The sequence below is a fragment of the Chrysemys picta genome, chromosome 8 (genome assembly GCF_011386835.1).
Source record: "Chrysemys picta bellii isolate R12L10 chromosome 8, ASM1138683v2, whole genome shotgun sequence".
In the NCBI taxonomy this organism is placed as follows: domain Eukaryota; kingdom Metazoa; phylum Chordata; order Testudines; family Emydidae; genus Chrysemys; species Chrysemys picta.
This window is the reverse complement of record NC_088798.1, coordinates 77,511,745-77,526,889: the sequence shown is the minus strand read 5'-3', so window position 1 is coordinate 77,526,889 and position 15,145 is coordinate 77,511,745.

Below are 15,145 nucleotides of genomic sequence, written 5' to 3'. Positions count from 1 at the left end.
AATCAGGTAACAAAACAGATTTTTTTTTCACAGCATCCTCTTTATCTGACATAGCAATAGCTACACAGAGGTTAAATTCCTCTTTCCAGCTCTTCCATGCTGGAGCTAAATTCTTAGCTTTCAGGTTTAATGTCCTTGGAGGCTTCAGACCCTCCATTTTCTGTTTGTTATCAGCTTTGTTTTGTAAAACAAACTGTGTACAGTCAGAAGTATTCTGCTCTCTGCAGTGCAGCTCTGAATGGTCTCTCCTGCTGTCTAGGACTCGATTACTACAGTCACCATGTTCTATGCTTCGCTGTGTCTGGATCTTCTGGCAATAAGATCTCATGCTAACACAGGGTTAATTAGCAAACTCCAGCTTTATTGTGCTTCTCCAGCCTCATGGGTTTTTCAGACAGTTCCCCAGGACATGTCGCTTCTAAACAGTTCCCCCCAGGAAACAGTATGCTTCCTGAAAGTGTCTGCTAGCACTTTCGTATTGTTGCACAGGCTGCATTCCCAGCAAGTCAAGAGCTAGGCCTGGATGAAAGCTATATCAGGATGCCTGTCTGGCTGGGGAGCCCACAGGTGCAGGAAGAGGAAGAGCTAGTAGTGGTGTAGGTAACACATCATTTTCCTCCCATTGCAAGTTCTTCCTTGTGGATTACCTGCAGGATAAGGAAAGGGGAAACAAAACAGAACACACAACCCTGCCTTCCTCTGCTGACGAACTCAGCTGGCTAACTCCCTTCGTCTCATCAGCCAAATGTTTTGGGTTTATTATAACCTTAGCTAATTTTTTAAGTAGTGCATTTGCCCTCAAAGGCAGACCTGATCATTTTAATAATTAGCACTTTCCCAGTGTTTCTGGCTGGACATTGTATTACCAGCAAACCAAAGCTTTTCCCTATGAAATGTTTCAGGTGTATCCCAAAACTGCAAGTATATCAAGAACTCAACCTCTGCAGTTCCATTTGGTTCAAGTTTTCTACATGCAGCAATAATTCTTCAGTTCATAGACTACAGTATGTATGACCTATTCTTTGGCAGAATAAGCTGTTATGTTTCCATCACAATATATAAGCTTGGTTTCATGAGTGTGAGCAGGCAATGGGCCAAGAGCAGAATACCTCTCCTTTGCAGTCAGTTCTGAGCCAAGATATTATTTTTACTTTTCAAAAGCATGAGTGGTCAAAAAACACTGCTTGGAAATTGAAACCATCCTCCATGCACCTCTGCTTCTCTCATACTGAGCTTGAAAAGCATTGTAGATTGCATGACTCATACAGTATGGGGTTTGCAATTTCCCAATCAATAATGGTCTCAGTTAATATTTCTCAGCTGCTCTGCAATGTCTGCAATGTTTTTTTCTGTCTATAGCCGAACTGGAGAGATAAGCCCATGGATCATTCTGCAGAGCCAGCGGCTGTGTCAGAAAGAAGCCTTCAGAACAGTGTATCTTCATCACTCTCCTACATCTGGTCCTTATGTATCTTCCCTCCTGAAGGGTCCTTTGCAACCAAGCTGGAAACTTTGATGCAGTGTTTGGAGTTTGTTAAACAGCTACAGTATATCTCCCCTTACAACACACTGTGCCACACTATGATTCGTCTGGCAGTTATACAGCTATCTAGGGCTTGCTTTAATCTCAGTAGCAGAATAAAACATTTTTCAAGCTGTTTAGCATTTTTGTTTTATGATTGTCCAAATGCTGCGACACTCTGCTGGTATTACTGTAAAAATCTAGAGAATGAACCTCAATTCAAGTCAATTACTGGCAGATGGCTATTCTCCATGAGCCAGAGTCATTCCTAGAGTAACTCTATCTTTGCGTCTGCACTGATGGAGTTGATACTGCATGTTAGACATTATGGAGTGACCTCTAGAATGGTAATGAGCGAGGAGATGTCTCGCCATATATGTGGGTGACATCACATTTAGCCCACTCACCAATTTCAAAGCCTATTATGGACTGAACATGTACAGGAGAGAGACTGCTCGCAGTATCTGGTCCACTGAATCAGAACTGGGCAGTGATATAAAATAGAAATCTTGTGTAAAACCTATGCCACTGTTATGCCTGTCCGATACATAGTACTTGATTCCTTGACTTTGGCAACACTCCTATACAGGGCCGGCTCCAGGCACCAGCCCACCAAGCTTGTGCTTGGGGCGGCACCTGGAGGGGGGCGGTGCGGCGGCTCCGGCCGCCGGGGAGAGAGGAGCCGCAGTGGGCTCGCCGCCTTCCCCCCGGCGCTCCGGCCGGTCGGGGAGAGCGGAGCCCCAGCCGGGCTCGGCGCCCTCCCCCCAGCGCTCCGGCCGGTCCGGGAGAGCGGTCCGCGGCCGGGCTCGGCGCCCTCCCCTGGCACGCAGGGGAGTGGGTGGTGGGAGGCTTTTTTGCCTTGGGCGGCAAAAAAGCCAGAGCCGGTCCTGCTCCTATACCACTTCATGCCAAAGATGTAATTAAAATTGCATTCTGATGAGGGCTACGCGGGTGGTGAGCTGAGATTGCTGCTTCCAATTGGTTAAGAATTGCACACATCCTATTGGTTTTGGTACTCTTCTCCTCCTTGCTTGTTACATCTACTTGCTTGTCTCATAGACCCTGTCTACACTACAGGGGTAAGTTGACCTAAGTTACGCAACCCAGCTACATGAATAGCGTAGCTGGAGTTGACGTAGCTTAGGTCAACTTACTGTGGTGTCTACAATATGCTGGGTTGATGGGAGACACTCTCCCATCGACTTACGCTTCTCGTTCCAGAGGAGTACCAGAGTCAACAGGAGAGTGTTCTAAGGTCAATTTAGTGGGTCGACACTTGGTGCATCGATCGCCGCAGTATCGATCTCCGGTAAGTGTAGATATGCCCTTAGATTGTAAGCCCTTTGAAGGAAGGGCTATCATTTCTATACATGTTTGTATAACACCTAGCACAATGGGGCCCTGAACTTTACGTGCTATTGCAACATAAATGGTTCATCATAAATAAAAATGCTTACTTTTCTTTATTCATTGCTAGATAGATAGATAGATAGATAGATAGATAGTCATGCCAGTGAGACTATAATTCTATGGGGATAACTGGGACATCAGCTGGGAGGTGTAATTTGAAGCTCAGGTAAACCTACACTTTCTAGCGCTGCTCAAGCTAGTGCCTAAAAATAACAGCATGAGCCCAGGCAGTAGCTCAGACTAGCCACCCAGTACAATCCTATCTGACTCCCTTTGTATGCACTTGGGTGGCTAGCTCAAGCCACTGACCATGCCACGCTGCTATTTTTGGAGAACTAGCTTGAGCAGAACTAGTGTGTGTACATCTGCCTGTGCTGGGAATGCTACCTCCCCACTGCTGTGTAGACATACCCTAAGAGAATAACATTCTAGGATGACTTATTATTTGTATAGCTCCAGCAGTACATTAGGCATGAAAAGGTTGACTACTCTTGATGCAAAACCCACAAGTCTTCGTAAAATGGTCCCCGTTGTACCATTTATAACTTTTCAGCAATATTCGCAAAGATTTACCCTCCTAAGCATGAAGAAGCGCTCAAATGGAGCTGCACACAGCACTTTGGCTTAGAAAAACAGAGCACAGTGCAATGTAATGAATGTAAATCAACTAGCCTGGTAAGAAGGCTGAGCACGTGTAATGCCGATGGCGGGCAGGATCGAACCTGGGGTCTCTGGAGAGTAGTGCATGAGTCTCTACTGCATGAACTAAAAGCCATAAGGCTGAAGAGCAAAGTCATTCATCTCTTTCTCTAAGTGGTCTCAGTGCCACCAGATGGGACAGAACACCACATCAGGTGGTGTGTGGGTTACACCTGCGCAATACACACTAGCACTTGAAAGGTATTGGAGTTTTGGACTTCAGACCATTCTTAGAGCTGTGTTTTTCCCCTATGAAACCCTATTTTTAAAAAGTGCATGCTGGAGATTATAAAGGGTTCTGTTTCATTCTGGCTTTTCTACTATATGCAGACACATCTTCCTTTTTCTGGGAAGATCTCCTCAGCAGGTGAGCCTTTGGATGAAGAGAGTCTCCAGGCAAAGCAGTACTACCCCAAGGGTCAGTGATCAGGATGTGGGCAGTTGTGGCTCGTGGCCAGAGTAGGAATCCGTAGCTGGAAATTGGAGCCCAGGCTCAGAGCCGGATTCAGAGGCCTGGCACTGGATACAAAGGTCACAACCGGGTTAACCTGGAGTGAGCCAAGGCCAAGGCAAGAGCAAGACTGAGAACAAGGCAGGAACTGCGTCTGCTGCTGGCTTAAGAACCCATCTGCCGACTCTTCAAACCAATCAGGCAATGTAGCCAATTAGGCAGCCTACTACAAGCCAGCTGCTCTCATTAGGGCACTCGGAGACTGGCTCAGATTCATGGCACAGAGTCTCTGAGCATGGCTTAGCTGATAGTGTGTTCGAAGATAAATTTCAAACATTCTTCTTTGTATTACTGCAGCGTCTAGGGTATGTCCACACAACATTTTGGAATGAGGGGCGCAAGCTTCCCAGCCTGGCTGGACAGATTTGGGCTAGCGGAGCTGTGCAGACAGAGCTTTGGAGTTGCAGCTGGGTCTGGAGCTTTGGTTTCGAAGCTTACCCACTCCCTAGGCTTCAGAGCCCGAGCTCCATCTTGAGCCACAGCTTCAAAGCACTGTCTGCATCGTTGTTTTTAGATCGCTGGCACGAGCCCCACTGACCCAAGTCTGTTGACCTGCTTGCTCCAAAATGCTCTGTTGACATAGCCCTACAAGCCCCAGCTGACATGAGGTCCCCCATTACACTACACACTGTACAAACACATAACAGGAAATAGTCGCTGTGTTGATGAGTTTACAGTCTAAACAGAAAAGCAATCAAAAGCATGTGAGAAGGAGACAGTTGTGAGTGACAGACATGTATGGCAAAGCCAAGAATTGAACCAATATTTCCAGACCAATGCCTTAAGCACATAGCCATCTTTCTACAGCACAAGCCATGCTCCTTTGTAGGCAAGCATGGGTTATTTAACTGAGTGATAAAGAGCTCTTCCCATGTGTCAGGGTGCCGTAAGTGGGACCATCCAACAAGACTGGAAAGAAAACACACAAACAGATTTTTTAAAAGTATTATCTTAGGCCTGACAATAACAAAGACTCTGCACTTGGAAAATGTGCAGGCCACAGATAATATAATGGTAAAAGAACCAGAGTGCCAGGCATAGTCTGGCACAAAAGAAAAAAATCAAGTTACACGGGTAGATGGGAACCAAAGAGGGATATGAGGGAACAGCTAACGACCAAGAAGTCTTCTCTCCTGCATGTGCATCATTCCCTTTAACATTAATGGGAGAAATACGCAGATATCAAGAGGAGAAAAGACATCATAACCACAGAGAAACAACCTCCATCAGTGCATAAAGAGTACAAACCACTTGAAATAATGAGAAATAACCAGAAGACACCTTTGTAACTCATCCATCCCTCCCTCTTCTGATAGAATGGTGTCTGCTGTTGGTCCTAACCAAATATAGTAGTTGGGTATGCTTCCTATGTCCAACGTGCAAAGTGAAACAAAGTGACACAGCTAGGCATTCTCGTGTCTAATACAAGAGGTGAGTGTCATTCTTCTGACCAGAACAGAAGATGGAGATGCATTTGCAAGCCTATTACAGAAGGTAACGGGACACAAACCCACATACTCTTCTTTTTAGATATCTTGACATTTCTGTTATTCTGTCTTCCCATGACACAGTGTATGAAGTCGTACATCTGAAATGCAATTTAAAAAACTTTTAATTTCAATGATGTTAAGCAGTGTCTTAAAGGCCTCCATACCCCATTACCAACTCTGAGCCACCAAGTCCCACAACTATTAAATATTAATATATGTAGTCCTGTATTGGGTGACTGGTTTGAACATTCAAGTATCAGAGGGGTAGCCGTGTTAGTCTGAATCTGTAAAAAGCAACGGAGGGTCCTGTGGCACCTTTAAGAGTGTTAAGTCTTAAAGGTGCCATAGGACCCTCTATTGGTTTGAACATTGTCCTTTTGATGAAACTTTCTTTTACACTTATGTGGAACTGAAAGTTATGGCTTATGTGGTACAGATGGAACTAATGTAGCACATCAGTGCTCTGGAAGGGTGAGTGGATGGCTATGCATGAGAGGACTTCTCATGTTCCAGAGAAGTGTATGCTATTGTTAGCATAGTTGTTCATCTGGAGCTCAAGAGAGCTCCTTGTTATGTTCAGTACTGAATGTGAGCACTTCATTTTGCAGACCAACATCAGAGAGTATCTGGCTGATGGTTGCACAGATGATGTAATTAATGTAAAAAGGATAAATGCAAGTGACCGTGAATGTAGATAATATTTTTATTATTCTCCACTATCTGAACTAACAAGGGTGGCCTTCCTGGAGAGTGAGACTGAAAATCAATGGTTGTCTGACGAATGCGTTCCAAGACTCCAGTCTACTGTTTTTATGTTCTGCATTAAGCATGGGCTAGAGGTTATAATGCATAGTCATTTTCAGATCCTGCATGCTGCTTGGGTTAAATAGGCCAGACTATCTGTTGTGCTAGCCAATTATGACACCCAGGTTCTCTGCTCCAGGCTCCAGCACAAGGTACAGCAGCACAGTTATCCTCAAAAAGTCAGCTGGTGCATCCCTCCTGGGTACTCCTCTCTGGTAGGGGAGCAGAGCTGGAGGGTGTCCCTGTGCACCACAGGAGTGATGCAAGTACTTCCATATATCTTATGTAATCAGGCCCTTTCAAGTGAACAAAAGAGTACTTGCATCTGTGCTGGGGCCACACAGAATCCCAATCCTTACAATCCCTGAATGCAGGGGAGCCAGGGAAGTGTCCTAGCAATCTCACCAAAGGGGTTAGAGCAGAGCCCTGGATCTTCCCTGCTCCTTCCACACTAGCTGGTAGTGGCCTGGCAATGGTGAGCATTCGCTGCATCACTTTATAGCATGAAGCAGCCGTGAGTGGTGTATCCCACTATCCAATCACCTCCAAGGTCATTGTGCACCCCTTTGTGCTCCACAGACAGGACTGGAGAAGTGCCCTTCTATATCCCTTCGCTGATAGGTACATCCAGTAAAGCCAAAGTCTGGGCATATATAAACAACATACCTGGAAAGGGGAATCAAACAAATGGCAGAATATAAAACGTCCATCTTTCATCACATCCTCTTCAAGCCGGACGAAGGGATAGAATGTGCAAAGTACTCCACTTAGGAAGGAACAATCAGTGGCACACATATAAAATGGGAAATGACTGCCCAGGAAGGAGTACTGCAGAAAGAGATCTGGGAGTCATAGTGGATCACAAGCTAAATATGAGTCAATAGTGTAACACTATTGCAAAAAAAGCAAACATCATTCTGGGATGTATTAGCAGGAGTGTTGTAAGCAAGACATGAGAAATAATTCTTCCACTCTATTCCATGCTGATTAGGCCTCAACTGAAGTATTGTGTCCAGTTCTAGGAGCCCCATTCCAGGAAAGATGTGGACAAATTGGAGAAAGTCCAGAGAAGACCAACAAAAAAGATAAAGGTCTAGAAAACATGACCTGTGAGGGAAGACTGAAAAATTTGAGATTGTTTAGTCTGGAGTAGAGAAGACTGAGAGGGGACACGATAGAAGTTTTCAAGTGCATAAATGGTTGTTACAAGGAGGAGGGAGAAAAATTGTTCTCCTTAACCTCTAAGGACAGGACAAGAAGCAATGGGCTTAAATTGCACCAAGGGCATTTTAGGTTGGACGTCAGGAAAAACTTGCTAACTGTCAGAGTGGTTAAGCACTGGAATAAATTGCCTACAGAAATTGTGGAATCTCCATCATTGGAGATTTTTAAGAGCAGGTTAGGCAAACACCTATCAGGGATGGGCTAGATAATAGTCCTGCCATGAGTGCAGGGGACTGGATTAGATGACCTCTCAAGGTCCCCTCCAGTCCTACGATTCTATGATTCTAACGAACACACTTGACACTACCATTGTGATTCCAGCATTCACCAGCAGGGAGTGTAACTGGGAACAGGTGAACCAGGGTGTCATGAATCTCTGCATGGGCCAGTTTAGGCAAGGACCAGAAACACTAACATACAGCAAGAAAGGCTGTTCTGACATCATTCCCAGCCACATCAGAATCCAGACATACCAGAAATTACACAAGAAGTTCTGATCATTTAAGATGACAAGCACCATCTGTGGGCCAAAAAGATTGGCACAAACATCCAAAGATGTAGAGGAGTCTCCGATCATGGCTTTGTACACCACACTAGCCCTGAGAGAGGGATGCAGCTGACCCTGAGGCTGCAGGAATTCATATTAGCTTCACAAATCATCTAAGCTCTACAGTCCCAGAAGCATAGGTCCCAAGATTGCCCACCACACACCTCCTGCACTCTTCCTATGGGTGCAACCACAACACCATTTTGCTAGCATAAAAGGTCATAAGATAAATAAACAATAAATCAGTTTAGAATTTGACTTTCTTCTGAGGATCTGCCTGGAAGTTGAAGCTAGATAAATTCAGACTGGAAACAAGACATACATTTTCAACATTGAGGGAAATTAAGCTTTGGAACAATCAACCAAGGACTCATGGTGGATTGTCCATCATTGACCATTTTTAAATTAAGTTTGGATGTTTTTCTAAGAGATCTGATCTAGGAATTCTCTCAGGGAAGTTCTGTGGCCTGTGTTACACAGGAGGTCAGACTAGATGATCACAGTGGTCCCTTCTGGCCTTGGAAGCTATGAATCTCAAAGCATTTTCCAAAAGTGAGTAGTTGATTATTGCATCAATTTTGCAGATATGGAAAATGCAGCTCAGACAGATTGTGATGTGCCCAAAAAACACCCAAGAAGTCAGTGGCAGAGTCAGGGCTAGAACCCCCTTATTCTAATGTCTCGCCCCTTTCTATAACCATTAGACAACACTTCTGCTGGGAGAAGCTGCAAAAATAGAAAATGTGTGCCATCCTTAAAAAAATATAACAAAATAAATTACCTTCAGCTGAAGTCCTCTTCTGAGAGCTGTATCCTCTTCACTATTACATTTTGGGAACTGTGAGATCCCAAAGACCTGCTTGGTATCTGTAAGGCTGGACTTCAAACTAGAGCCTGCTATTGAGATTAGAGATGAGCTCAAAGCACGATCCTGGACGGAACACTCAAACTTTGGGCAAGTTTGGCTCTAGAGGCAAAGTCCATGGCCAATAGGCCCTAACTCTATAACAGTCTGAACCAAACCCCAGATCTGATTCCCCACTAAACTCATGTGCGATATGAAATCCAGATTGAATTTGTGGTCTGAGCCCATTGCATGGAGACACACCTACTTCATAAAATATAGTATTAGCTTGTACCTTTAGCTCCCCTGGGAAAATCTAAATGCCAGTTATGTTATGGGGTGAGAGCAGAGAAATGCAGTGGCAGGGACCTATCATCCCTGCAAGGGAGTTGGGGCTTAATGCACATTTGTTTCTACCAGAAACTGTAGGAGGCACAAAGTTTTGCACTTTAGCATTCCCGTTCCTACCCTGCCCTAAATTCATATAAAAGCAAATACTTCCCGAAGAGAAACATTAGCCCTGGATTTGAGAACATTTGTTTTTGTTTTGAATGAAATTTTGTCTTTTGTTTGTTTTATGAAATAATCCAACAAAACCAGCCCCACTGCCACTCCATGCCACCGATGGCAAAACAAGCCACATCCTTTTACATTTTAACTACTTATCATGTGTATCCTTTCAGCTTAACCACCAGTGGTTACTTGGAGAGTTTCTACCTACTACATATTTAATTCCCCTGCAAAGAACAGCAGAAGTGTTTGTAATAAATAAATAAATAAATAAATAAAATGCCCCAATAAAAATATACAGTTGCACCATTAAGTGTTTCAAAATAAGCTCCTTTAATGTCTACACTGCATTGTTAAACAAATTTTTTCCATTGCATAAAAGTCTATCATTAGCAAGGAAAAGTCTACTTTGAAGGGTTACAAACCACAACAGAAGACACCACTTCCTCAGGAACATGTTCAGTTCCACATGCTGTACTCAACCTCTGCCCATATAAAATAGGCAAATGTTCCATTTTGAGAATGAGATACAAGCCTGGACAAAACCAGGTCATTTCTGATACTGAAGACTATCATCCTCACCCTAATGAGGCCCTCTGTAATTATAAGGATACTCTGCTTGGTAGGCTACCCGTTCAGGTCAAAAACTGTGAAGTGCTGGGAGCCTTTTGCGAGGTGCCGAGCACCCTCAATTCCCATCACAGTCAATGGAAATCGAGGGTCCCCATCAGCTCCTGTCAGCAGGCTTGACAGACTAGTGTGCTAGTTTTTAAGGTCATCACATGATGCAGTTTGCTGTACCTTTTCAAAGCTGCTTGCAGAGTGGCACCCCGTTTGTAACATAATTGAGGTGTGGGGTGTGGTATGATCATGTTAATTCTTATAGATAGGGCCTGATTCTCTGCTTGCTCACTGCAAAGTGAATTTATCGCACATCCAGATGTGTGCTGCACAGGGAGAATCTCCAACAGCTTAACACTGTCTGCGGGAGGGTACCACCTCCTGCACTATCTCTGCCATGCAACTCCACTGCCTCCTTCTGGGGAACGCTCCTCTCCTGATATAGGGCTTGTTGGGGGTGGGGAGCGGGCGTGTCCAGGGAGGGGAGGAGTCAGAGTAGTGCAGGCTCCACCTCATTCTCAGACCTTCTACCATCTGTGTAAGTTGAAGAGGTTCTCCTGCGACTGTGATGGATACCTTATCAGCCTGCCCTTCTCCACTGTGCCCAAATCCAAATCCTATATAAGGTATTTTCTATGTTTATGATTCACTAAAGAGAAACTGAAATACACAATCTACAACAACAAGAAAGGGATCCAACTCTGTGAAGGAAGTTATACGGTTATATAGTAAATGCTATGGGCCTGATCCACCTCTTAGTTATGCTGTGTAAATCAGCAGTAACTTCACTGAAATCAGTGGTATAAAACCAATGAGGGAAGAGAATCAGCCCTTAGCATTTTGTCCCCACCTTGTCAGGTTCCCAGGGCTTGTCATTCTAGATGTCAGCAGTGAAGTATACCTCTCCTATCAGCTCAGTTCCTCCAGCTTTTACAATCACTGTAACAGCTTAGCCGTCTAAAGCATGGCTCTTCACCAGGATTGCGTTTCTCTTTTATTTTCTTTCTAAGGCTTACAGAACTACCTAGTGCAACAAACTATGGCTGCATTCACTACGCACCATGGTCAGCAGCCAACTCCCACATGTGCATCATAAGAAATTAAACTCATGATCCTCCATTCCACCAAGAGCACAAGATGCTAACACTGGAGCCAGAGGAATCTATTAGTTGCCGCTATTGTTAAGGATTCTATTTATTTTTATGGGGAATTGAACGAGGACCCTCCAAAGCTAAAAGTATGAACCTCTATAGCTTGAGCACGGAGTCTAAAGTCTCGGAGTAGAATCAGCATATCCTCTCTATGTTATGAAATCACTCTATATCTATCTGTAAATAGTTAATAGACAGTTACTTAGTTCAGGGGGCTGTACGACCAATAAAATCGTTTTGCACTACAAATGGCTTCCTCTTTGCAGCACTTTACATCAGCTCTTCATACCGTGGATTGAGCACAAAAGGGGGTGTGAAAGAGATACTGACCAGTGGCTTGTATTAACAGTCGCAACACTGCAGTTTGTCACTCTCCATCCACTAGAGGGCAGAGGTTGAACATTAGTGCAATGTAGTTTACTCCATATTAATCTAATTCCAGACTCACTGAAAATGGCAAAACTCCCATTTGCTTCATTTGGAGAAAGATCTACCTTTAAAAAAAAAATGAGGAAACGGAAATTTAGAAGACATCCAAAAGAGACAAAATGCATGTTGGGTAGGTGGTGTAAAGAGTAGACGCTCCTTGAGCACATGAGGCTTATTGTAACAAGGGAAGTAAATCATAGTAACAATTGTAATTAACTTTCTTAATTAGCACAGATTGCCTGTTGTGCGGGGGACTTTTCATGAGATAATAATTGCTTAAAAATAATCTGTGAGCAGCAATGTGACCCACATATTTGTGTCAGTGTTCATGTTATTCAGTAGCATTGCTACCTCCAGGCTTATGGAAGTAACTGATCACAGAAATAAAATATTTTTTTTTTATTAAAAATGGAACCCTGAGAAGTAGTCTGCTTATTTTCCAGGCATTAAAAGCCTGATTCAAGGCCCACTTAAGTCAATGGAAAGACTCCTAAAATTACTGTAGATTCAGGCCATAAATTACTATGGATTTGTTTCTGTTCCCTTTCTTGGCAGCCCTGCCATTTCTGCCCCAAGCATGATCAATGTTTGAGGAGAAGCTGCCCTGACACTTAGTATGATCTCACTGTCTCGCCATGCCACTCACATGCACAATGCAAAGGCAACCAAAAATCAGTTTCTACATCAAGTACCAGGAGAGAGGTCTAGGATGGGAGCATGAAGCCAAGTGCCTCATTAGCATGTGGATTGCATTTAACTGCATCAGTTCAGATATGTCCAGTCTGCCCATGCCCTGCCTCTTTTTTAACACGGCCTATTGAGAGTAGGGGAGCGAGCACACGAGGGAGTTCAGTTACAATTGCTCTGTGCAAAGTACTGCACCTAGTGCTATTCTGTACTTGTGCCCATAAATGTCTTTCACATGCATTTGCTCTAAAGCACAACATCTTTTCACATGCTGCTGTGGATCATGCCAGGATTTGGAGGATCAAGGCCTGATTGTTCTAACTGATCAACAATTTAGACCTAGTCAGTGTCGCTTAGCAGGCAGGGCAGTGAATTGAGGTCAGGGGAGCTGGGTTTTATCCCTGGCTCTGCTGTATGTCTTTAGACAAGTCTCAGTGCCTCTACTTCCCCATCCTTTGTCTTTCCTTGTCCATTTTGATTGTAAACCATCTGGGACAGGTAGTCTCTCTTAGCATGCCTGTGTACCATGCCTAGCACAATAGGGCATTGAGCTTGGTTTGGGTCCATAGTAATACCAATATTAAATAATAATGTTTGCAACTGATTCAGTTTTCAGAGTGATGCTGTTCTCTGTGGCTCTATTAAATCGTAAGAAGGTTTTCTCTAGGGCAGACAGGTTTATTTTCTGTACAGAAAGCCATCCATGAAGAGAGGCAGCAAGCTCTTGTCACTGGTCAGACAGAATACATTTGAACTCACACCTCCACAACTCAAAGGCAAGGGTGTACCACCTAGAGCAACTCCAGTGGGTCAGACTTTGATGTTGAGAAGCGTTTGGCAGCTGCTTGCAAAAGCACGTAATCCGCCTTTCAGTGAAATAATTTGAGGTTGCGGCAGTATCTGTATAAACCCTCACTGTTTTCCCCCAAACCTGTCGATATTTCACATAAATATTTATCTTCCTTGAAATGTTCTAAGTAGAGAACTCCAACCACTCAGAGTTTTGCCGAAACATTAAACAGTTGCTTCCCCAAGTATCCTATGACTTTGAATACAATTTGCCTCTATTTAGAATTGAATAAATCATTAGATCATACCCCAATCTCCACCACAGAAGCACAATGCCTTTTCCAGTTTGCTTCAAGACCAGCTTTCAGCACATATTGTATTGTTATTACCGAATGTGCCAAGCCCACAGACCTGCTTTGAATTTAGGTTTCTCAACTGCAGCATTACAAAGGTTTTCGTTGGAATGTCACTCAGATTTCCAGACTTTGATGATGTTTCAATAATACAATAAAAGGCAGGTCCTTGCCACAACAAAAGACAAAATATCATGTTTGAATAAACAGAATTCTTTGGCCCTATAGAACATGTGTCATCGTGTAGGGATTTTTTTTCCCTCACAGACTCAGACCTCCTCTGGAGTAGATTATTGTTGCTGATCAGTACAGTATTTAATCTCATGTAAAAGGTCATTACATGATCTGACCTCAAGACTGCAGCCTCACTTGCAGAACAGATGCACAGACTTAGTAAATGGAGAAGCAGGAAACTCAGAAGATAATTATTAATAGTGTTTGCCACAATTACCCATATAGAAAAAAAATGTTCTGTCACTCTCCCCCAATGTGCACACATATATCATAGATTTGCCTTTAAATATTGCATATTTATTCAAATGTATGTGATGTACGAAGTCTATCGCTGGTATGAAATTAAATATATTATAAATATACATGGAGAAATAAGTGAAATCAGATTCAAGTATGTTTCAAATTGTTAAACAAGTTCTTGTTTCAGTCCATGTGTATTTGTTGTCTGAACCTGAGCCAATGTTTTATAGGCTATGTAACATTGTGTGCATGTGTGTTTATATCATACATACACATATTTATTTGATGACAAATGTATAGTATAGGAAATTGTTTTCTCCATAAGTAATGATAATAGTGTACATTGTGGTATATTAAATAGTCAAGGCCCCATATACAACATTATAGAGCCACACAAATAATAGCCTCATGATTCGCTCCCTGCATACATTTTAAAGTTGCCACATACATCCATACATAGGCCACAACAATGCTGTGTTGATGCTCTACCTCTTTTTAGGAGCCCCTTCTCTTCTCTCTAATCCCCTTGACCATCCAGTCTCTCCTCCTGCTCATCTCCTAAAATCTGAATGTAATGAGCCCTGCTCCTGTGCAGCTCATGCATCTCTCCTAGCTGCAAACTTCCTAACAGTACAAATTCTGTCCCAACTTCCATGGCTGTGGCAGCTTCCCTTACTCAAGGGTTGGGGGCAGGACCTCAGGGTGCACGTCTCCGATATGGCATAGCTGTCAACTCCATGGAGGCCACATAGATATAGGGCACTGCTGGTAGCAGGGCCAAAACAGGCCACACAGAGTGGTGGGAATGGAGGATCCACCACTACCTGGATATTCCAGTCCTCTGTCTGGTACTTGGGCTGCATCACATTGCCCGGGATTTGGGCCAAACTCTGGAAGAGCAGGGTTCCACATCAAGCATCCAGGAACGGAGAACATGGCCAGCTAAGGGATATGGAAGCAGCCCATGGGGCCAGATACACTGGGTATGTCTACACTTCAGTTGGGAGGTGTCAGTGCAGCACATGCAGACATAGCTGAGCTAGCTTTAATCTAGCTCGACCAAAGCTAGCTTGAGTAATA